The sequence below is a fragment of the Camelus dromedarius genome, chromosome 20 (assembly GCF_036321535.1).
Source record: "Camelus dromedarius isolate mCamDro1 chromosome 20, mCamDro1.pat, whole genome shotgun sequence".
NCBI lineage: Eukaryota > Metazoa > Chordata > Mammalia > Artiodactyla > Camelidae > Camelus > Camelus dromedarius.
This window is the reverse complement of record NC_087455.1, coordinates 26,644,208-26,669,800: the sequence shown is the minus strand read 5'-3', so window position 1 is coordinate 26,669,800 and position 25,593 is coordinate 26,644,208. Positions and strand designations below refer to the sequence as shown.

At 34.9% G+C, this 25,593-nt stretch overlaps 1 protein-coding gene across 2 annotated transcripts in view; it reads left to right on the top strand.

Annotated features, from left to right (window-relative positions):
• Nucleotides 1–25,593, top strand: part of ZFPM2 (zinc finger protein, FOG family member 2) — a 428,417-nt gene that overhangs the window by 30,229 nt on the left and 372,595 nt on the right. The window lies entirely within an intron of this gene.

Below are 25,593 nucleotides of genomic sequence, written 5' to 3'. Positions count from 1 at the left end.
TGTAAAAAGATGACTGGGATTTGGAATTTCATTTATAAGTTTGAAATCTGGAATTAGTTGATTTTATTTGCAAATGATAATGGGGTTGAACAGCACACACTCTACTTACTTGATCCTGTGTAGTAAATTCTCATATGATCAGCACAGATAATGGAATATTTCCTTTCCTTCTTAAAAAGCACTTTCAAAAGGTTTGTAAATATTTGTTTCTCAGGGATCCATTTATCTTCTTCCTCAATTCCAAAAGAACTGTTACAGGGTTACAGAAAAAGATGATAAATGAGCCCAAGGAGCCTGAGTTTAAATTGTCCCACTATGAGGCTGTACTATTATTTGGTAGACATGCAAAGTCTTTGAAACCATTAATGTTAACTGATTAGGTACTGGATTTTTTTTTTTTTTAATGCCAGAATTTTGAAATGAGAATAAATCAGTCATGGAGCTATTCTGGCTTTTATTTACCCATAGTTGGTTCCATATGAAAATTCAGTGTACCAAGAAAGAAAAATAGTAGAAGACATTCCTTTTCAAAAGTATAGCCTGGACCTCAGCTGCTAAATTCCCATTCAGTTCTGAGAGCCCGAGTAATGCGGTCTGTAATTGTATACAGACCTTGTAACAAAGGAAGTGACAACAGAACCTATCTGCTCTTAGTTATCCTTGTACACAATACAAGGTAAAACCTGGAATGAGCCATGGGGTATTTTGATTAATTGAACTTGACTGATGGTTATCCAGATACTCTGTTTTATTACAGCCTTTAGTGAAATTCTCATTGAAGTTTATGTTCACTTTAAGTGAACATAATGAAAGGTATGATAATTTAAGACCTTATGGAAACTCTACATCATCATTTTAAATGATAAAGCTCATTACATACATTTTATAACTTTAGAGATGGAGATATAGAAGATGAAGTCTGTATTTGATGTGTAGTCACCTTACAGAAATAGTATGAACAGAAAATATACTTGACTATCTTATTACATTGGTTATTTTTATTTTCTATCTTTTTGTATTTATATATGTAGTCATAGTATAGATATAATTTTATTATGCTTATAAGAAGAAATAGTTTCCATATTTCTAACATATTCTTAGTGATTTTCATTTTTTCATTTCTGCCCTGTAGTCTCTCGGCTGATTTGCTGCAGTTTATCTAAACATTCTATTTTAAGGCATTTGACTAGTATCTGACTTGTATAACTAACACTGCAATGACTAAATTAATGCCTACAGTCATTTACTTCTTTTAGTCTTTTCTGGAAGGGTAAATTTCAAGCAGTAAGATTTGTGGATTAAAGGATATATAGCTAGAACACTCCCTTACACCGTACACAAAAATAAACTCAAAATGGATCAAAGACTTAAACATAAGACAAGATACAGTAAACCTCCTAGAAGAAAATATAGGCAAAACATTATCTGATATACATCTCAAAAATGTTCTCCTAGAAGAGTCTACTCAAGCAATAGAAATAAAAGCAAGAATAAACAAATGGGACCTAGTGAAATTTATAAGCTTCTGCACAGCAAAGGAAACCACAAGTAAAACAAAAAGACAGTCTATGAAATGGGAGAAAATTTTTGCAAATGAAACTGACAAAAGCTTGATCTCCAGAATATATAAGCAGCTCATACAACTTAGTAAGAAACAACCAAACAACCCAATCCAAAAATGGGCAAAAGACCTAAACAAGCAATTCTCCAAGGAAGACATACAAATGATCAAAAGGCACATGAAAATATGCTCAATATCACTAATTATCAGAGGAATGCAAATCAAAACTACAATGAGGTATCACTTCACACCAGTCAGAATGGCCATCATTCAAAAATCCACAAATGACAAATGCTGGAGAGGTTGTGGAGAAAGGAGAACCCTCCTACATTGCTGGTGGGAATGCAGTTTGGTGCAGCCACTGTGGAAAACAGTATGGAGATTCCTCAAAAGACTAGGAATAGACTTACCGTATGACCCAGGAATCCCACTCCTGGGCATATATCCAGAAGGAACCCTACTTCAGGATGACACCTGCACCCCAATGTTCATAGCAGCACTATTTACAATAGCTAAGACATGGAGACAGCCTAAATGTCCATCAATGGATGACTGGATAAAGAAGAGGTGGTATATTTATACAATGGAATACTACTCAGCCATAAAAACCGACAACATAATACCATTTGCAGCAACGTCGATGCTCCTGGAGAATGTCATTCTAAGTGAAGTAAGCCAGAAAGAAAGAACAATACCATGTATCACTTATATGTGGAATTTAAAAAAAAAGTCACAAATGAACTTATTTACAAAATAAACAGACTCAGGGGGTAGTTATGGGGTGAGGGAGGGAAGCAGTGGGAAAGGATAAATTGGGAGTTTGAGATTTGCAGATACTAACTACTATAAAATAAACAAGTTCTTACTGTATAGCACAGGGAACTATATTCAATATCTTATAGTAATTTATGGTGCAAAAGAATCTGAAAATGAATATATGTATGTTCATGTATGACTGAAGCATTATGTTGTACACCAGAAATTGACACAACATTGTAAACTGACTATACTTCAATAAAAATATATATACAGAAAAAAATAATATTATGTAAGATGATAATATTAAAAACGTGTTTTCACCTGTAAAACAACAACAACAACAACAACAACAACAACAAAAGCATATATAGCACTTTTTGGAGGTTAGAATGCAGAAGGGAGGATAAAGAAAAACATTTTTTATAGCTTTGGCTTTAGACTTTGAGTTCCTATGTCCTTAGAAATTCTAGAATTCATTGATTCTGAAATATTAACATCAGTTTTTGGGCAGGAGTGATTTTATCACACAATAATAATTGGTACAGAGGCTGAAGGCCGGCAGGCCATCTCAGAGTCTGTTAAAGTGATTCTGGCTGCAGTGATGATTTCCTGGGCCGAGCTGGGTTTGAAAATGTAAAGAAGAATGGCAACCTATTTTTCATTAAGTACTTATTCCTGGGTGCTGTGGGGACAAAAAGGAGACAGAAGGTTCCACGCTCAAGTTTACGAAATACTTGAGTAGTAAAGATACTCAGAGAAGAAATATCAGGTAAATGAAGAAAGTACTGCAGATTGAAATTAGGAAGGCTTCATGTTGACTGAATCTTGAGCTGAAAGTTGAAGAAAATGGAAGATAATTGGTAAAAAGAAAGGAAAGAGGCTCTCTTTAAGTAGGGGAAGAGCAAAGAAAAAATTAGACATATTCTGCTTCCATTTGGGCACTGAGAAAATGAGTAAATTCTTACCTTAATGGATATTTTAGCACATTAGGATATGATCTATTCATTCATTCATCTATTTATTGGTGACTTGTGGAGGATGCAAACTTGAGTCACATTTTCTCTGATATAAAAATTACTGTATTCTATTTTAAAATTATGAAATAAACATTAAATTTAGCTAGAATATTTAGGTACAAATTCAAGTTTATACTTAAAGACTGACTCAGAATCCTTTCACTGGGATCTGGGCTGCCATGAAATTGCACCCACTGTCTTTACACATTTATTGATTAAATTTGGTTTATGGATGATGTTGCTAATTAGAAATGTAAATAATTTAACCTGGAATATTTAATAAGAAAGAAATACTTCCTTACTCCTCAAACCAAATATTTGTCTCCTTTAAAAAGCATGTTCAAATTACTGCTGTGAAGAGGATGGGGGACCATTTTTCCCTTCAGATAAAATGGTTCAATTCGTATATAAAAGCAAAACTTATAGTATTTAATTACTGAAGAAATTATTTATCCAAAATGATGGCCATTTCCCTAGGATCCAGCCACCTCAGTATCCCCTTGGGAGCTTGTTAGAAGTGCAAATTCCTGAATTCTTCTCCCGACCTACTGATTCAGAACCTTGAGGAGTGGGTCGCAGGATGCTGAAGGAGAAAGTTTCTAATTTAGAATGACTTTAACTAAACTTAATTATGGCCAACTGGTACCTAATCTCCTAAATTTTAGGCTTCTCAACTCAAGGACCAAGCCTTAGGTGAATGATAAGTAGTGCTGTGTTGATTTTGGACACTACTGGATGGTTTAAATGTTCCTTCATAAAACAGCATTTTTATTTTGTGTCTATAGTAGAAGCTGAGTTTAACAACTTTTAAATAGCTAACTAAAATATGCTTGCTTCTTTCATTATATTCTTTAAAATTTTTTTCTATTTTATAGTAACAATCTCAGTTATAACTTACATAATTACTAGGATGTAGTTTTTTTAAGCCCCTTCAGAATTTCATTAGAGATAATTAATGGTATTTATGATACTGGCAACACACAAGCCCACATCATTTCAATGCTAAGGAAGGGCACAACTTTAATTAGTAAACAAGTCCAGACAGTGCTCCTTTTCTTGCATTTTGTTTTTCGCTTCTTTTGATGTGACTTTAAAAAGTACATCCAAAGTTCCCATTTTACCCTCTTTCTTTTCCCTTTCCTGTTATGCTTGAGCAGATGAGAATAAGAGTCAGGGTCTGGCTTTCTACACATCCTTTCTATGACTGCACAGAAAAGCAGAACTCAAATGGTGGTTAAGATTTAATCCTGCATTGTCATAGAATTCTTTTTTGCTTATTGAAAATAAAATCTTTAAATGTTAATATTTAAACCTTATTTATCTACCTGCTTGCCTACGTACCTACGTACCTACCTGCCTATTAATCTGTACAAGTCAGTTACCATTAGGTAAACTCATGCAGATTGTTTCACTCTGGAGAACAGCATTGGTGTTGTTCAACTTATGTTCAAAGTGGGAACATAATTTATTTACTTCGGGAAGTTAAGTGGTAGTAGTGGGTTCTTGGTTTGAGTTACATTACAATCTAAGCAAACATGTAAACCATCAAACATTATGGTTACTAATCTTTCACCTTCCAAGCTTTGGTCTTTTTCAAGCAATTTCCCTGGAGTGTCAAAATTCTTCTTTCCGGAAGCCTTTCCTAATTCTTCTGAAGGGACTCCTTCCTGTGCTGTCATACTGCACAATGTGTGTGCCTCCTTCTCACCATAAATCCACTCTGGGCTCTGTTCAAATGTCACCTTAGTAGAGAGGCCTTCCCTGACCGCTCCATGTAGGCACCTCCTTCCTTTGTCACTGGCTGTCACCTTACTCTGATTTATTTTTTCTCCAAAGCCCTGACCATCACCTGAAATAAGTACTCCCATGCAAGCAAAAACTTCTGTTGTTGTTGTCATTAGATTGTTTCAAATGGTCTGTTCCCAAGAACCTGAACAGCCCCTGACACCAGAAATTACCTGGTGTTAACTTCCTTTCTCCCTCTGCTGAAATGTAAATCTCTTTAGGGCTGGGATGCTGTTGACTTTGTTTCTTGACTCTGTGCCTCCAGAGCTGAGTACGGTGCTGAGCAATGGTAACCAACCAACAGCAGTTGGTGGATGGGTAAATATCCAAATGGTTAGAAGCAGAAACAGTGGTTTTTGTGGGTGAGTGCATTTGTGTTACTCATTTGAGACTTACTCATCTTCATGTTAAAGTGTTATAGAGAACTCCTGTGTTAGTTGTCTTCATATTGCCCTTTGGGTGTTTAAAAAGTTTTTTAAAGGCTTGAGTTTTTATTAAGTTCTAAATTCTGAAAAATTGTCTATTTTCAGTTTCTAGTATAAGTTGCATTTGAATTTTTGATACATTTTAAAGCATCAGTAAACTGTGACTTAATTATACAGGTATCATGAAGAGTTGGATTGTGACAGTAGTCTGATGAGTATAACTACCCACTTCCGGGACCGTAATTGTCCAGATGTAGTGGTACTTTCAACAAACATCTCTAAAAAAGTAAACCTCAGTGGAGAGCTCTCATGATAGGCTGGTTCAGAATGCTACAAACCCCTTATGGAGGCTAACTTTTTTACGTGAAGAAATGTGATTAAGATATGTTAAGTGGAAATCTGTACAAAACCAGTGAAATTGTTAAAATATTCAAATATGCCATATTGTAACAAGAAAACACTGCAGTGCAATGAAATCAGCAGTAGAACAGCTGTGTTTTAAAGGACAGTACTTTGAATGTCACTTGACAATTTGCTTTCAATTAGAAGTAATTTACAGGAAGATGCCCACAAGCTAATCTTTACAGGATAATTAAGTTTCATTTTCTTTACTTTTAATTAAAAAGCAGAAAAGATTTAGCTGATCCATAAAAAATGTTCTGTTTAAACATTCATCAGACTTCACACTCTTTTTTTGTTATTTGTTGTAGCAGATGTTATCAAAAGTGCAGTCTGTACTGTTTTAAACCCTGAGTATTTGGAAAGTGAAACAAGAGTTGCAGTAGGCATGTACTGGTGAGGTGTGATCATTTAACATCTGTATGTTCAAAGAGGAGAAAACAGATACTACTGTTCCATCCCTTAATTGTGTTCCATCTGATGCATTTGTACTACAAAACCACTTACATTAAAATAAGAAGCAGTGCAACTTTTGAATTTTTAAATGTCATACATAGTAGCAGGATACTTAAAAAATCTTTAAGTGTTTTAAATGATTCAAATGTAACATTATTGTAATTTTAATGACATAAAACTTGACACTCATTGAAAAGTTGGGAGATTTAAGGTGATGTTCTAAAGTCATTTAAAACTTTATTTTTTGTATGAACATAGTTTTGAAGCATCATTGCTGTTTTTATTTGGCAAAATAAAATATGTTGCCAAGGACATTTGGAGCTTTGGTTTTATAAATCCCTATTAATCAGTGATATTTATCTAAATATATGTCATTTTTATGTTATTTTTGAATTGATGAGGGCTGAATGGTTGGATTTGTCACATTTACTCTTCTATCATACATAGTACCTCTGGTATCATGTAGTTCTAAGGAGTTTTGCACCAAAAATTCTTCAGTCAAGAATTCTTTAATCCAGTATTATGGAATTTGTTTTCTTATTCTTTTTTTTGGGGGGGTCACTTTTTAATCAATCTCTTTGTGTTGGTAATAGTTTTCGTCTTTTTAGAATCTGGAAGATTTTCATAACTTTTAAACAAAGGTGGGCTACTATAGGGCAATGTACATAAAATTTTTATAGTAATAATTCCATTTACTATGACTTGTCAAACGAGCTTGATTTTCAGTTTTCTGATCAGTGAGTACCTAAAATTTAAAGTGACCTATTTTTACTTTTACTTTCTCATTTTATTTCCCTCTGTTTGAAGAAAACTAAAAATAACAAGAGCATTTGCTCCCAAGCCCATTTATTTATTTGCTTTTGCCATTTAGACTTGTATATGTAGGAAATATGCCCAAAGGCACTCTGACCAATACAGTTTGGGAGACTGCAAGATAAAATAAAGAAATGCAATTTATTTCAGCATATATTATGAATTTCAGGTAGAAGCTTTATTATAATAATCACAATGCATTCATTTAAATGGAGTATGTGTTTGAACATGTAAATGTCATCAGGTTCTGTAATGAACTGGCAAAAATATATGCTTCTTTTATTGAAAGGAGAACACCAGGAAAAGATTATGCATGCCCTGTCTCCCTCCTACCCTCTAGTTTCTTCAGTAATCAACACCTGGTTTGGTTACATCTTTTTGAACTATAAAAGCTATACTGTGAACTCCTTACATGGAAGTTTTTATGAAGGGGAACTGTAACAAACAGTGCTTAAACTTTCCACTTTAGGAAAGTTCCGTCTTTTCTTGTCATCCTGTAATTTGGACTTTCTTTAGTAAAGGATAAAGCAGTTTTGTTATTGTTCGAGAGAGTGCAGTGATTTCCCTTTGGTGCTTAGTTTTCAAGTTTATGGCCGTCTTGGAAGAATAGGACAGATTCTTATGTATTTGTGGTACTCCCAGGAGTTATCAGCTGACCTTAGGTATGTTTGCCTTGTTCATTGCACCTACGGCATTGGCTTGTACATGATTGGTCCTCCTTAAATATTTATTAAATGACTGACTGGTCAACAGTAAAATTTAGACACCGCTCCATTGGATTCCTTATACATTTTTAGTGAATTCCTTCTCAGTCCTTACTTTCTCTTTTTCTGTAAAATCAAACGGATCTGTGATCTAAGAACCTATAAGCAGGTATGTTGCTTTTCACTTCCTTCAGGCCTGCCCTTCTTCTACAGGTAGGAGCTGTGAATATTGACCTTCTCACAAATGGTACATATAAACTGATGTATCAGTGAACTAGGTGTATATATACACAGAAATAATTTCCTACTTCGTGAGATGAAAAAAGATGGGTTTTTTTCTTGTCCATATTTATTTTTCTTTGCAGTTGTTGTGGCTTACCAACCCTTAGCCCACCTACAAAATTGATTTCTGTAATGTTTTTAGCATTTATTTCATTACCCAAGACATTTCTATTTCTTGCCTACATTTTCTAGAAATGGGTCTTGAATTTGGCTCTGTTTCTAGTCACCACTTTGTCATGCTTGTAATCTCTCTTCACTCAAATCTACCAACTTGATCATCCAAAAAGAATTTTCAACATGTTCTGATTGCTTAAAATCTATGGCTCCCTATTTCCTGCTTCATTAAGTCCAACTTCTTCTGCCTTGGTTTTAGGACTTTACATAGTTTGCATTACTTTTCCTTTCCCAAATTACTTGTCCTGTTCTCCAGCCCATACAGAGCCTCTGCTTCAGTGAGGCAGTAGGGCTCCTCCTGCACCCCTCCCCCAACACACAGGTTCACTTGAAGTCCCTGCTTCTTTCTTACTTTGGTTCCTGGGATGACCTGCCTTTTCCCCTTTATCATCTAAATCTTTCCCATTGAAAAAGTGCATCCTCCAAGAAACTTTTCCAGTATTCTTGTAATCTATACTATTTACTCCTTTTTATATTTGTATTGCAATAATAGTCTCAGGCATTTTCAAACTTATTTTCTGTATTTTGTATATATATAAAATTATATATATTATACATTATGTAATTTATAATGTATATTAATATATATCATATGTATTAGTTTTGTCTCCTTATGAAGAGTACAAGCATTTTAAGGGCAGAAAATAGACAAAGAGATAGTTCTTATGTCTCTTCTACTTTTTTATAAACCTTAACTTTCATAGCATGGTGATAAGCAGGTGATAAGCATTTATTTCATGTTTTGTGTGACTTTTAAAGACAGGATATACATTACAAATTCATAACTAGCTGCATAAACATATTGGGGGAAAAACTGAATAATATTTTCTCATACATTTAGAACAAGCTTTTTTCTTTTTTTCAAAGGCTTGGAAATTAAGTTTTATGTTTCTTTCCAGAAAGATTTTCTGCTGCTTCGGTAAAAATATATTCTTTAAAAAAATAATTACCACTAGCCTGAAGATAGAGATAAATCATTAGTTTTTAAGAACTATCATTTTAGTTCTCAGTAACTCATTTTGAAACTAGTACGTCAGTGAAAGGAAGGACGTGTAAATCATCTATCTCCTTAACCACGGAGTGGCGGTGCCACCCTGCCACTGCTTCTTACTTGGTACATCAGAGCCTTTACATATTTGTAATTACCCTTCCATAAATAGTTTGCAACTTGACCATAGCATTTTGCCACTCTGTTAGAATGAGGCACAAGGTCCATGTTAAAAGCAAAATCCTTAATGAATTTAACAAAATTAAGCAAAGAGCTTTAGGTTATAGGAGCAGAGTTAATGGATTCAGCTGTTCTTTACTTTCACTTCAACCAACAAATTCTGCATTCATTTTCCAGATGTGAACCTCGTTCAATTAAAATGGAGTAAAATTAATTTTGCAAAACAGTGATATCACCCCTGGAGATAATTGGAGATAACCTAGAGCTAGAAAATCAGCTTTTATGGGGCTACTTTCAGTAACTATGTTGCTAACGGATTTCAGGATTCATTTTTAATGCATATTCTTCAACTTTTGCTAGAGTTCTTTCAAGTGACTTAACTGTGACCCGAGATTGATTGTGATGGGGTCCTAAAATGCAGAGGTCACCAATCCCAGAACCAGAGATGATGTATCAGAGTGCTGCCTGGAAGACAGTTAGCAAAACAGATTTGTGGGCTCCACCCCGGACGACTGACACAGTCTCTGTGGATGGATCCCAGGAACCTCTGAATAACAAGCTTTCCAGTTGAACCTTATACATGCTAAAGTGGAAGAGCTACTGATCTGTGGAGCCCCAGAGGTCATCATAGCATTATCAGACAAACCCATCCTCTATGTTTCACCTGAACAGCTATACCTAATGACTTTTCATCTCTCGTGCATCATCATAAAATACAATCTGAATCAAGATTTTTTTTTTCTAACATTGGTCATTTCACAATTTTCATCTGTATTCTGAAGGGTGTTCTGACTTGATTCATCTGAACTGATTAAAATGTAAACAAAAGAGCTAGATCACTAATGACGAGCCATGGAAATTCCATAATCTTTTCTAAGAACAAATGTGGGCTTTATTCATCTTTGTGTCCTTCTAACCTAGCAGAGAATGAAAGCAACTGAAGAACGACCTTTTTCTGGCCCAATTTTGGCACTTGGGTTTGTTTCATTTTGGCACATGGCTGTATTCTTTCATCATACAGGAAACTATCTGCAGAATGAGTCAAATTTCAGATTCTTTGAACAACTTGATCAGACAGATATTTTCCTAAAGGACAGAGAAAATCTAAATACCAGATAATGAATTGTTTTCGTATACTTAGATGTTAAACAAGTGACATGGAGTTCTACATTAGTTATAATACAGGACTTTTAAAATAATTTGAACATTTCTTGAAATGTTTACATTTTCACAATGTGCTCCATATATGTGCTGGTCTTATATTGATCTCTTTAGTAATATCATATAAATTTCATTAATTAATATCATTAAAATATTGATTACATCAACTTTTATACTTACATAAATTTCTTTTTGAAAAATGAATTTTCATAATAATGCTTTATAGAGATTACAAGCTTGACTCTAATTTTGTATGTATCAATGTGTACTTACAATTTTCTTAGAAATCTTAAAATATATTGTAGAAGTATAAAGATACTTGTGGCATTGTCAATTTAGTATAGTTTAGATTTGAGACATAGTTATAACTTGCAAGCCATCTAGAAGTAAAATCATATTGGATACGAACTGTTAAGTATTTATTTAGGTGGAAGTAGAATTTACCCTGCCAATTTTTTTTCTCTGTCTCCTTAAGTTGTACAATATTGTGAGATGACAATAATTATACTGGATCTGGGCTAACTGATCCTTACATTGGTGCTGCTAAGTCTGTATTTTACAGCTGACGGGTTGTATTGAATTTGTGTTATGTCTTATTTGTACTGAAAAGTTATAATGCCCTGAAGGGTTGTTAGTATTAGTGATACTGAGATACTGTGACAATGGCAGGCTCTTCTTTTCACTTAGGAGGACTCAGATTTTAGCATGCTTTCTTTTTTGTTGTATTTTGTTCACTATGTTCATTTATTTTAATTGTATTGACATTATTTAAATGCCTATTCACATCATAATGCTAGGCTCTTGGTGAAGAAGGCATACTGTGTAACTAAAACACAGTTCTTTTCCCCAAAAGGGTCTTCCCCTGTGAGTGAATAAATGACTGATTGTACCCAAGTACGGAAGTTGCAGTCTTAATTAACCCATTTGTAATATTGGCATTTTTGTGCCGTTCAGTTTAAATTTGATAAAATTTGTTGCTTGACTCCCAGGATTTTGGTGCAGAGTTCCCTGGGTTGAAAGTAGCAGAGGTGACCATTAGATCTGGAGTCACAAATAACAGTTTTGTTTTACTTTGTTTTCTTCTGGTTTAACTGTTGATTTTATTACCTAAGGATATTTCCAAAGGCAGCCAGTTCTGGGAGAAATTACTCTTGGTCAGTATTTTTTCTTTGCTTGTTTACTTTGTCAAGGAATTTATGAAAGTGCTCCTGGATGAATGTGTACCTCCAATCACGTTTATATGATTCAGAGACTTTGAAAATAAGGCTCCTTGAATATTGTGTGTTTACTAAAATATTTCTTAGTATGTCGTTTAGGGTTTTAGGTCCTTGATGAAATTTTACATTATATTGTCTTTATTTCATCTGTGACACTAGTGGTGTCTTATATTTTTTTTTCCCCTTTGCCTTACTAAATATATAAAAAACATTTTAATTTGTCCAGTGTGGGGTGGTCACACCATCAAATGTACATTTTTAAAAGATCACTTGGTACAGTGGCTCTAAGGTGGAAGCATTGCCAAATTATTTGGTTTTAAAATATTTGTGTAACGTGTCTGTTTTGAACTTTTATTTTTTCAGTCAAGGAAGGAATGAAGAAAACGAATATTTATTGGGTGCTCATCATGTACCAGGTGTTGTGCTACATGCTTTAATTTAGATTATCTCATATTGTCCTCATAATGACACTTAAGATTAGGCTCAGAGAAATTAAGAACCTGTAAAAGATTCAAACCCAGCAGTAACTCCCAAGGCCACAGTGTTTCTACCATGACATGCTGCCTCTTGTCATGCGGCCACATGCTAACATTTTGTGGAAGGTGCAATAATAAATGACATTTATTTTATGTACATATGTATACATATTGTACTTATGTGTTTGTATGCATGTATACATACTGTACATGTATACATATTGTATGTACATATGTGTACATATGACTGAAACATGCTGTACACCAGAAATTGACACAACATTGTAAACTGACTGTACTCCAATAAACAAAAACAAAAACAAACCAGAAACCCAAACCAAAACAAAATGACATCTAGTTCCTGATTCTGAGATACTTACAAAGGGATGGAAGAGACAGCTTTAGTGAAAACAGGATATGGGGAGTTCTAAGAAGCTGTATGAGCCACGTTCTCTGAGTATATAGGAAGGAAGGAAGGAAGGAGTAAAGGAAGGAAGGAAGGAAGGAAGAAAGGAAGAAGACTAATTGTCTAAGGTTATTTTTTCCCACCTCTAATTTTCTCAAAAAATTAATTTAAATAACTGATGAATCAGTATTGCTCAGTGTGTGGTTTACAACCTGTTTTGTCTGCTTGCATTTGCTTGAAAACTGAGTTAATTTTTTTTTTTCCAGAGAAAAAGAGGAGAATATATTGTGGGCAAAAGATAGGCAGAGTCAGCACGGATTCCTATATACCAGTTTTAGCTTTAATACAGAATTCTGACACTAGATGGAGATTTCCATTTGTATGTTGTTTTTCTTTCAAAAGTTGGGGACACTTAAAATGCCTTTCTTTCCCTATATATATGAGCTACATTTTACTAAGACAATCTTTATGCTATTAGTAGGATACAAACAGTATTCCCCATATTTAAGACTCATTTGGAGCTTTCTTACTAGAGGATTGAATAGATGGTTGCTAGATACAGGCATCCATAAAATAAAAATTGAGTATATTTTCAAAAAATAGCTTTTCATTTTGGTTTGTAACATATACTTATAAATCTTCATAATGTTATGACATATTGTCTAGATTGGTTGATTGGGGGAGGGGAAAACTAACGTGATTCAGACAGGCAGTAACTACTAGGTCAAGAAATAGGACAATTAAAAAATGATTCATGGCAAGTAGGAGTGAGACATTTAGATTCTGAAAGTTAGTTTTGGAACTTTTTATTTAAATTATAATCAGGAAGAAAGTTCAGGGGAAAGAAAGGTTCAGGGAAATCTTATATTCTACTCATCTTGAATTTAGTAAAGATCTTAGATTCAACTAATGTGTCAGAGTCCATTACAGAGATTGGAGAAACCCTATTTCATTGTGACTAAACTGCCTGAAATTTTAACCTTCAAACTTATATATAATTGTGATATATATAATTGTAATACAGAAATTGTGTCTGTTTTGATAAATCTGCATATGTGTCTACGATGCAAGAGTATAAAGGAGGTGGATACTTGATTTTACAGGGTTGTCAAAGATGTGTCCTGTTGGCCAGAGCAAATGGAAGAGTTCTTACAGAAGCCTCAGGTTTCCAAATTGTAAAATAGAAATTCTTTTATGACACTTAGACAGCAACTACCTCCAGCTGGGCAGTGCACTTAATGTATAGCGCATCGTTAGAAGCTGGCTTTTATCTCTGAAGTTCCAATGTCTCACAGCTGCGGTTTTTGGCTTTCTAGGGCTCTGATCATTACTGTCCTACTGTACTCCTGTTTAGTTTTTCCTTTTTTACTCCTTGGCTCTCTGTTCCTCTGCTCACTTCCCCACTAAACTTTTCTGTCCTGGGCCCTCCTTTCTCAGCTTTGTCTCAGCTTTCCAAACATTTTTAGTACTCACTCAGATAAGCCCAGCCTAGTTCATGAGTACTGGTATGAGGAAGGCCCTGGCTTGTCCCTGTGTGTTAGGTATTAGGGGTTTTGGCATGTTCTCAGTGTGAGCTTCTGTGAACTCATGGGACAAAGCTAATACATGATAATTTTAGATGCAGTGGTAGATGGGTAGGCAATCATCGGCCTTTCAGTTTGCAAGTCTCCTCTTCTCAGGGCTAATATTAAAAGTCTCATTTGAATTTTGGAATGGCAATATAAAAGGCAGAGTTTGATTTATTTATTCTTTTAATTGAAGTATAGTTGATTTACAATATTGTTTTAATTTCTGGTATACAGCAAAGTGATTCAGTTTTTATATAGATACAAAATATATTTAATTTTTTCCATTATGGTTTGTTACAGGATAGTGCTTATAGTTCCTTGTGCTATACAGTAGGACCTTGTTGTTTGTCTGTTTTATATAGAGTAGTTTATATCTGCTAATCCTAAACTCCTAATTTATCTCTCCTGCACCCCTTTTCCCCTTTGGTAACCTTATAAGTTTATTTTCTGTCAGTGAGTCTGTTTCTATTTCATTAATAAGTTTATTTGTGTCGTATTTTAGATTCCATGTATAAGTGAATATGGCATCTGTCTTTGTCTTTCTGTCTTCCTTCATTTAGTATGATAATCTCTAGGTCCATCCATGTTGCTGCAAATGGCATTATTTCATTCTTTTTTAATGGCTGTGTGTATATATACTACATCTTCTTTACCCATTCGTCTGTCAGTGGACATTTAGGTTGCCTCTATGTCTTGGCTATTGTAAATAGTGCTGCTATGAACATAGGGATGCATGTATCTGTTTGAAATAGACTTTTCTCCAGTTATATGTCCAGGAGTAGGATTGCTGGATCATATGGCAATTCTATTTTTAGTTTTTTAAGGAACCTCCGTACTGTTTTCCATAGTGGCTGCTTCAATTTGCATTTCCATCAACAGTGTAGGAGGGTTCCCTTTTCTCCAAACCCTCTCCAGCATTTGTTATTTGTAGACTTTTTAATAATATAACTGTTCTGACCAGTGTGAGGTGGTACCTCACTGTAGTTTTGATTTGCATTTCTAACAGTTAGCAATTTGAGCATCTTCTCATGAGCCTATTGGCCATCTGTGTATCTTCTTTGGAGAAATGTCTATTTACAGAAAGGTCTTCTGTAAAAGGCTGAGTTTTAGATCTGAGGACTAGAATCCTAGACTTAAATTGCTCAGAATGTGTTTGTTAGAACCAGTTAAAACTCCTTGCAGTAGATGATGAGTCTCTCTTAGGATAGCAAATTTAAGAAATAGAGCAAATTCCATTATTAGATGTTTAATTTCAGTGTTTAAAGTTGATGATTAAGTAGTTTGTAGAAGTGACCAGTAGAGCTAATGGAATTTGGGATTAGAAAGGATTCTCTTTGCCATAAGAAGCATTTTCAGATACTCATCTAATAAGATCAACAAGCAGCAGTTAGCATCAGGTTTTTTTATTTATTTAACAAAATATAGTGGGGGAAGTCTCCAAATCAAACCATATTGCTTAAAGGAGGAGAAAAAGGATTTCTCTTTTAGTCCATTCAGGATAGCCTCCGTGGAGAAAGACTGATGAACTCAGCCTGAAACCCCTTAATCAGCTGTGTGGGCTCAGGCCTCTCTTTGTGCAGTGAGTCACACTCAGTTTCTTTTGGGAATTTGTAAGTGTAGGCATTTTTTAAGAGAACAACTTAATTTAATTCCCCCTTCCATTTAGTTTTCCATTCTGTTCAGAATCCTTGGAGTTTTTTGTAATGATCGGTGATTTCTAATACCCCAGCAGTGATAGTTTCAGCCTCTGTTAAAGCTGAGATATAGGACTGGCCCCATCTTTATAAATTTGTTGTTTAGTTAACTCACTCCTGCTAGTGGATTGGTAGTTAAAGTCCACGCATCCTTTTTGATAGCCAAGTGATACTGTACTATCTCAAAATAAATGACCATGGTAACTGAGTGCAGAATGACATACTGACTTGTGAAAACACTGAATCAATGTCACTTGCCTTTTAATTGTGTGTGGAAGTTATGGCACGTTACATAATTCAGTCAGCAGACATGCTCTACAGTATTGAATTACCTCTCAGACTTCCCATCTCTAATCTTGGGTAGTTATCTTGTTAGGTAGTGAGAGATCTAGGATTATAGGCTTCTAGGTATTTACTGGACTCACTGAAAAGACGTCTTTTAACATAAGCTTTTGTTTAGTTAGCTTTTGTTTAGTTTCCACAAATGTTCAGTCTTTATTAAAGAGATAATTAAAGAGATACTCTGAAGAGATATTAAATATCTGCAGGGAGATAAATTGGATAGACGTAATCATACTGGGAATATTTTTATGTTACATCTCCCGAAGTTAGGAAAGTTGGATAAACATAGAATAAGGAGAATTATTTTAAGGAAATGAGAGGTAATTGCTGTGGTTGCTAGTACTTACTTAATGCTATCTAACTTAATCTAAGGCTTTGTAAATGGGAGGAGCACTGTTTTTTTTTCTTTATTCCTGACTTACTTCATTATGAAACTGCATACGCAATTAAGAATATGGAAACTCTTCCTCCCCAGTTCCTTTCCTCCCAGCTTTCATTATTAAAATGACTGTATTTTGCCCTTTCTAGAAGAACGTGGAATGTACACATTCCCTTTTTCCTAGTCTTTCCTTGGGGATGGCCTTCCTTTAGCCTCAGCTGGATGGGTTCTCTATTTTTATTCCATTAATAGAAATGAAAAACTCAGAATGCACATACATGCCAAGTGAACATACCATGTCTAATTTCAGTAAGTCTAATTAAGGTGCCATTAGTAGGTCAATCAAGAGGGTGTAAATGACTGAAGTTAGATCTTCTTACGCTCCAACAGGATGTAGAAATAAAAATATAAAAAGAGCTGGTGATCCCAGGGGCCCCTAAAGTGAAGAGAGTCACCACCACAGTGAAAGGACGCTGAGGATGAGTGCCTGGCACCCTGTTGCATTGGCACAGCCCGTCAAAGTGCCTGGTGTATAAGAGCTGCTCAACAGAAGTGCATCTCAGTACTGTCTAGGACTGGTCACTTCTTTTATCTTTGCTGAGCCTGAGGCAATGTGTAGCTTTGACCTGGGACCTTTTTGAAGTTCACGTCTGTGAGCCCCAGTGGTTCTGTTTCATTTGATTTACAAAGTACTTTTCAACATTAACTTTGTAATGAAGGAGCTTTATTCCCAGAAGATGTTTTAGCCAGGGGTACACATGTCATGATTTATGACTAGAACAAATAATGAAATATATAAAACCACACATGATGGGGCCCATTAAGTTATTTCTAGATAACTTTGCTCCTAAGTTAAACTGGCTATGTTTTTCCATGTCTATGTCTGATAAGTAGATTTATCTCAACATCAGGTTTTCAAAGATTAATAATCCCTCTTTGTAAAGAGGGTCTGTTTTGAAACTGAAGACAATTATCTTGACGTGAATTATATAAACATGTGCCAAATTATATTATGCTTTCATATATTTAAAGCATAGCTGATATTCTGGGTATACTTGTGATCAGGTATCTTACAGAAATGGGAGGTGTACTCAGTAAGAAAAAAAGACGGTGGTCTAAAAAGATTTTTTTCTTTAGCTTGAGTAATATCATGGTCTCAAAGACTTAACCTGAATTATTAGCACATATAAATCCATCTTCTTAATTAAATGGGGCCTTTGGCCATTGAACACCAGAGTTAGTTACTAGATGTTATTATGAGGCTAGCCTGGCCACATAATCCATTAGAGGTAGGATTCAGTTATATTGGTAGCAGCGGTGATTTTTATGGTTGTAAGAATCTTTTCTTTGTTCTGTCAGTATCAATTACTTCAATCCTAATAAAAAACTAAAAAGGGGGTCAAGTTTATGATCTATGCTTTGGATGGATAATTTGTAACATTTCTATCCAGTAAGCCAAAAGTATTTTTTCTTCTGGAAAGAACCTGTACTATATATTTTGTCTAAACTCCCTCAGTGTGTGGCTATGGGGAGAGTGAGAGTGATATCATAGGATTATGTTAGAAAATTTCACTGAAAGGCATGAATAGACGTTAAAATAATAAATATGCATTTATGATTGTATGTATATATGCATTTATGATTGCAGTAGTGAATATTTGCTTTGGGGTTTTATTCAATTACGGTGAAATTTTTGAAGAAATAATTTAGAGTAATATGTTAAAGTGTATGGTAACAGTGAGAGGAAATTGAGGTACCAGTTCAAAGTATTGGTCCACTTTTCAGATGAAGCACCAATAACTATTGAAAAACAACTCCTTGAAATGACAGTGCAAAGTAACTCAGGTGCAAAACCGGCATAGCATAATGGGGGGCATAAAAGAACTTGTTTCATGATGTTAAACAACAGCATAAGAGAATAACAAGGCAAGTTCATGTAAATTTCATGATACATAAGTACTGAATAAGTGAAATGCTGGTTGTTTTTTTTCAAGTGGATAGATGTTTTTATAGGGAGGTAAATATCAGTTAAGAATATAAATGGAGTGTCTGATAATTCTTTCATTTCCAAAATTGTGACTTGATGAATTTCCATTTTGGAGAGTTAAAGAAGTGCTTAATCATCCTTCAGAGATATTATAAAGGAGAAAACATTGCATAGGTGGTTGGGTTACATGACCCTTATGCATGAGTTTTTAGATATTATGTCTCGTGGGGCAGGGACTCCATCTATGTGATTTGTGTTATACTGTACACAGCACAGCTCTGTGGAGGCCTGAGAAAGGAAGGAGCTATTCCAGAAGAAGGGTCTTCAGCAGATACTGGTTGGTGGAATTAATAAAACTAAGCCAAGAGCAAGTCCACCACATTCACTCTTTTAATAATAACACTTACTGCTCTGAGCTAGATATGTTGCAAAGTTTTTATGTGAATTGTTTTAACCTATAAGTATGATCTCTGTTTTATAGGATACTAAGGTAGAGAAAGGTAAAGTGATTTACTCAAGGTCACAAAGCTGGTGGAAGTATTGATCTGGGATTTGAACCCAAGTTGTCCAACACCAATGCTGAAGCTCTTCATTACATGTATTGCATTATATGTACACACAACAGCAATGGTCCTGATGCATCTTTACAATGGACTTTTGAAGGTGCCCTAACTCTGTACTTGTGGGCCCTTCCTTAATATATTGGGTACTACTGACACTATGGTGCTACTTTGGCATATATTTTGTAAGTCATGAACCCCAGGAATTGAAGATATTAGTTAGAGATTCCTGAAACTCCAGAAACATTACACCTCTATTTAATACTGTTGTTTCTGTGTGTGTGTGTGTGTGTGTGTGTGTGTGTGTATGTGTGTGTGTGTGTGAGCCCAGGTCCATACACGATGATATTGCTAAGATATATATGGGGCTGGTCAACAAGACTTAAGGCAAGGAAAGGGAGATACGAAATCATTGAGTAGTGTTCTCTCTGTCATGTAAGTCCAAAGAGTTGAATTTTTCAGGGATTTGTACATTGTGATAATGGACATGGCTAAATGACGTAGACCTGCATACTGAGCTTTCTTGGGTTGTGATGTGCTTTTCTGGTAGTAATGAAGGATGGAGATAATTACACTGCTCACATCCAACAACTGAAAGGGATTTTAGGAAGAGTTGGTAAATCCTGGAAGGGAACTAGATCAACAGTTATGTATAGGTTACAGGGGTCATCTAAGAGCATAGATTCTTTAGAGTGACCCAAAGGTCATAAAGGGAAACAGACTGAGATTTAGAACCCTCAGATGGTTATATAAATTCAAATTTGGGAAATCTGTAAATGCACAGGAGTATTAAATTACTGGGTTATGGCTAGAGGTATGAAATTAACATATAGATTATTTGCATGTGCTATGAGAGAAAGAAAGGTTATGCTATCTGACATAAGAATAGAATGTGATATTGGGTTAGATTGTTAACTGGAGGAAAAAGTGCTATAAAAGACATTATTAGGATAATTGGCAAAATTTAAATATAGACTGTACATTACATAGTTGTGTCTGTCAACATTAATTATCCCTAATTAGTGAGATGTACCATCACTGCATAAGGATGTCCTTGTTTTTAGATCATACATAGTGAATACTTAGTGTAAAGGGCCATGATGCTTACAACTTACTCTCAAATGTTTCAGCAAAATAGTAATAGTTATATTGTTACCCAGAAAGAGACATAAAGCAAATGTGGTAAAATGTTAGCAATTTGTAATTCTAGATAAAAGATATATGCATGTTTACTATGTTAATATTGTAATTTTTTTAAGATTTAAAATACACCAAATAGAAGTAGAAAAAAAAAGATGATTCTGACAAGTAAAAATAATAGCAATGGTAGTAGTAGTAATAATAATCATAAATGTGCTGAGCTTTCTAGGTAGATTAAAGTATGACATGTAAAAGTACCCGAATGTCAGAGACACTAGAAAAGAACTACGGTGTTCTATTTACTACAGTGTTTTAAGGTTAATTTAAATATGTCCATATTAGCATATGCCTAATAGTGACAGAAAGCTCTTAAACATTGTCTTGAAGGGTAGTGAACTTTGCAAATCATATTCTTGAGCTATGTTATGTTAGGAATGATATCGTGATGCAGAAAGAAGAGAAATTAAACAGGAAAGGAAAACTCTTCTAAATTTTGTGCATTAGGAGTGTAACATATTAAGAATTATAATTGGAAGAAAGGAAAGGTTGTTGATGATCAGAATAGAGTGTAATTTAAGCCATTGTGTAAATAAAGAAGAGAACGTAGAAGAAAATGGGAGAAGAATGTTCTAGGTACGCCTGTTATTCAAAACCCATAGATCATCTGCCACTCCACAAACACTAAGGCCACTGCGAGCTCTGACCAGCATGGTGTTAGGTCTCACATTCCTTATCTTTAAGCTGCTGGGAAACAAGCAGTCCATGACTATTCTTGTTGGCCCAAATTGCCTTGGTCTTCTTTTCTCACTATGTGTTCCTTGTGGGTCTTTCTCTTAATTTGCTTAAGAAGAAAGCAAAAGATCTGCAAAGAGTCAAAATAACCCATATTTTGATTTTTACTTCCTCAATTAAGCCAACCATGCATTCATATAAATATTCATTTATATTTTCACAAGATTCTTTCTCATCAGTTACCCCCCCTAGAAATCATTTTGAGCTTTTTTTGGCTGACCTTGCATTCTAAGTCCATTTATTTTTACCTTTCTTCAGTTTTATTTTCCTTTCTCTCTGTTTCTAAACCTCTGTTTAAGTACCAAGACATTTTACCCCCTTCAGTCTCAAGACAATCTGTTAAAGGGTTCTGACGAAGGGTAGTCTGGATTTCACAGGGCAGTGGCTTTCTGCCAGTGCCATGATTATTATTACATACTAGTTAGGCAGAGAAAAAGAAATCTCACATGGACAAATACTCTGCTTTAACAGTACAAAGAAAGAATGCTACAGAAACAGAAGATAGGTTATATTTGACAAACTACAACAAAACAAAAGAAATGAGATAAAGAATAAAGAAAAAGGAAAACTATGTATGCTTTTTCTTTTAAATACATTAAACCCATGAAAACGATAAAGGAGAACATTGTCCCTTTATCAGATGGGAAAAGAACACTCTTAACTGATGACATACAAAAGGCAGAAACTTTTAATAAGCATTTTCTTTACCTCTGTCTTCACACAAAAGGTCATCTTTGATCTAATCTCTGGAATAGCCAACACCTGGGCTGGGAGGGCAGAAAGTCACGATAAAAGAAGGAATGAACTAGAGATTGTGTAAAAAAAAATAATAAAAGGTTGTTCAAATGCTAGAGTTGGCAAACTTTCATATATAAATGGAACTCTTGTAAGTATGGAGTGTAACTTCTTTCTCCTTTGGGGCTTCCAGTTCATATAATACATATGATTCTTTCAATTAAATAATAAGTAGCAGTTTTGTATGTGCAAAGCCTAGGGGAGATCAGACAGGAGAATGACATGGTCTCAACTCTCAAGAAATCTGCACACAATAATCTAGTCTTGGTGAGATCTTCTAATAAAGCAAATGGCATAATGTGATTTATTCATAAAAGATGCACCGCTTGCTAAATAAAGTCTTCATGGGTCGAGATACTTAATGGTTTTAAGCAACCTCAGGGACATTTTATCAAGGTACTTAAGTACAAGTTTTAAACTAGGATTTTTTGAAATGAAAGAGTAAGATGGTGATGTCCTGGGGAGAACAGCAAAGGTTTGGCCAAGTGGACAGACATATGAACACAGTAGCTTAACAGTTCAGGAAGCAGTGGCATGAAGTGGAAAACCACCCAGAGTGCTAACTAGTCAACAACTGAGTCAGAGTCCTGGATCTGCCAATATTATTCCTTATAGAGTGGTTCAAATTTATGGGAGTTAAAGACAACATCTTTTTTGGTTGAGAAGTTCTAACTTTCATAGGTAGAGTGAGGAATCTGTCCCTAGTCTCCTATCCAGGGACTTTGCCAGAACCCAGGCTATCGATCTTTTGTGATTTTGTTCCTGTTATATGTAGTGTAACTTGATTTTGATTAAGTATTCAGATAAAGTGTTCCATGGTATCTCTGTTAGTATTTTGTAGCAATGAGCTTTTAGATACTGTGTATATTTGTCATTATTATTTAATATTTGTCCAAGGGACCTAAAATCATTGCACTTTTCTCCATTCCATGGCAACCTGGATAGGAAAACTTGATCTTTTTCGTTCTATGCCCAAATCTGAATTTTAAGATTTATCATACTTTAGAAAGGGAAAGGATTTGCTAGAGATAAATCTTACCAAGGCCTCCACTAATGGAAAAATCCCAGGGATCACCGACTACTTCTATAGGGTGAGTGCTGGCAAGAGAAGAGAAGAGAGCCAAGGGGTCAAGGGGAGCAAAGAATGGTCTGAAGCACCCTTCCTTCAAGAAAGACTCTGTCAGGAAAGGAAGAGATAGGAAAAGGGAGGGGAATGGCAGAGGGAGGTGGAGGGCATGGTAGGTAAAGCCTCTGGTCTCTTACCAGTGCGGTGGCAAAGAAGGAGGAAGCCAAGGAGAGAATCACACGTCTTCATGTAACCCTTGAATAACCAATGATTCTGCCCACTGGCAGATATAGCAGAATCCATGTCCTGGAACCTAGCCAAGCAGATTTATTCAGTTGTAAAGGTTGAAGTTTGTAAAGAGGCAGGTAAGGCCTCGATATGCAGATTAGCTTTTACAGACTTAAGTATTTTTTATTATATCATTTACTAGTCTCTTTAATGTGCATCAGTTGGTTTAAAATTAAGAAATTTTAAGATATTTTATGTAAGAGATTTAATTTTATCATATCCAGATTAAGAGATAGGGAGATAGATAGATAGATAGATAGAGACATAGATGTTAACATCTAGGACATATTCGTTCAATTACATTATTTTCTTGTGAAAATAACAATATGGATTACTTTTAAATCAAATGTAAATATTTAAAATTTTAAATAATTTTATTTGTACTAATTTTTTAGAACTTGTTAATTTCCACACTTGGCCAGTTTTTATTTAGGGGTGTAATTTAATTTCTACTTATTATTACAATGTGATTTATAAAACTTAATTTTGTATATACACATCAGCATGTGTACATCAAATTACTTAAAAAAATCAAATTCCCACTGTCATCAAAAAATAAAACACTTCTTCATTATTGAGAATTCAATGAGAGTCTCTGCACACTTGACTTTGTGTGAGATACTTGTGGACTTTAAAGGAAATGTTTAAAACCTTCCAGTGAACCAGCAACTAGTGGCCAATATTTACTTAAAATTTTCTATTGACTATATAGTAAGGACCAAAATCGGTCATAAACACATGTAGGCTAGTATTAATTATCTTTTGACTAAAAATACATTGATGCAATTTTATTTCACTGTGTGACATGACGAGTCAGAAAATAAAACTGTAGCTCTGTCACAGGGCATCAGGTTCACTGAGGACAGGGACTTGATCTCATTCATTATTGTGTTCACAAGGCCCAGCAGTGCCTGCACATGTAAGTAAGCACTCAGTGCAAAGTTCCCCGTTATGCAGGAATTCAGATATAATGTGTGATTGTAGACTAGCTTTCACCCTCCATCTAGTCCCCATTCTTAGCCCATTAGCTTTGTAACAATCAGATTGAATGTTTGGTACTCCACTTACAGATTGTGGAAGAATTTTTTTTTTCTGTAAAACCATTAATTTTAAAAACCATTTTAAGAACCATTAATTGTTTGTTGAAGGAAGAAGTAAATTAACTGAAAAAGTTATTGAATATTTGCTATGGTTCTAACACACAGAGTGATTTTAAAAATATACAAGACCCAGATTATAACGTACAATACAAAGTTGAGTTCCTGTTTGTAAATATATTTTAATCTGTAGAAATGATGACCCTACCCACTTTATGCTCATTCTTTCTATATCGAGAAAGAGAAAAAGCAGTCACTGATGTCAGGGAGCTGGCACAGTGTGTACAGCTGGGCCATGGTGTTGTCTTGTTGAATATAACGTTTTACAGACCATTAACGTGAGGCAGGGACCTTCTGTGATCATGATGGATCAGACAAAAATGAGACCCCTCTAGTCTCATAGCTAAACTCAGGCAAAGAAAGACATGAACATTTTAAAGATCAGAGAATGTCCAAATATTAACCATTTTCTGCTTTTAAAAAAACCAATCACAGCTTTAATCCCACTCTGTTCTTCTTTTGTCTAGATAAGAATTTAAAAATACCCAATCATGGAATGACTCCTGCTTCCTTACAGCATCCAATCGAGAGCAAAGCCCTGCTTTTTTAAAACTTTCCCCCAAATTATCTAATGCGGGTTCAAATCCTGTAAGTTATTTCTAGCACACATTTGGTGAGACACCCTTGTAGCAGTGAATCAGTAAACCCACATTTGTTCCATGACAGGTAGGTGTGTTACAGATGATCTTTCACTGAAGATCCTCTGACAGTGTTAGGAGCCTGAAGACTGCAGCATGTTACAATTTAAATGTTGCATTTGCTTTTTACGTATTTTCCAGTATTTTTCTCAAAGAAAGTCTTTTGGAAAAGTTTGAGTTAGAGAAAAACTATAGTGTCAGACGTACGCATAATTGTAGTTTGTGTGATCAACCAGCATTACTGTCTCATGGTATATTTCCATAGACTGTTTTTGAAATATTAAACTATCAGCATGATATAACCTATGAGTTGAAGTTCCTAACACTCTATTGATTGTTAGCTTTTCTGTTAAGGGTTTTGCCATAAATTAAAACATATAAATCT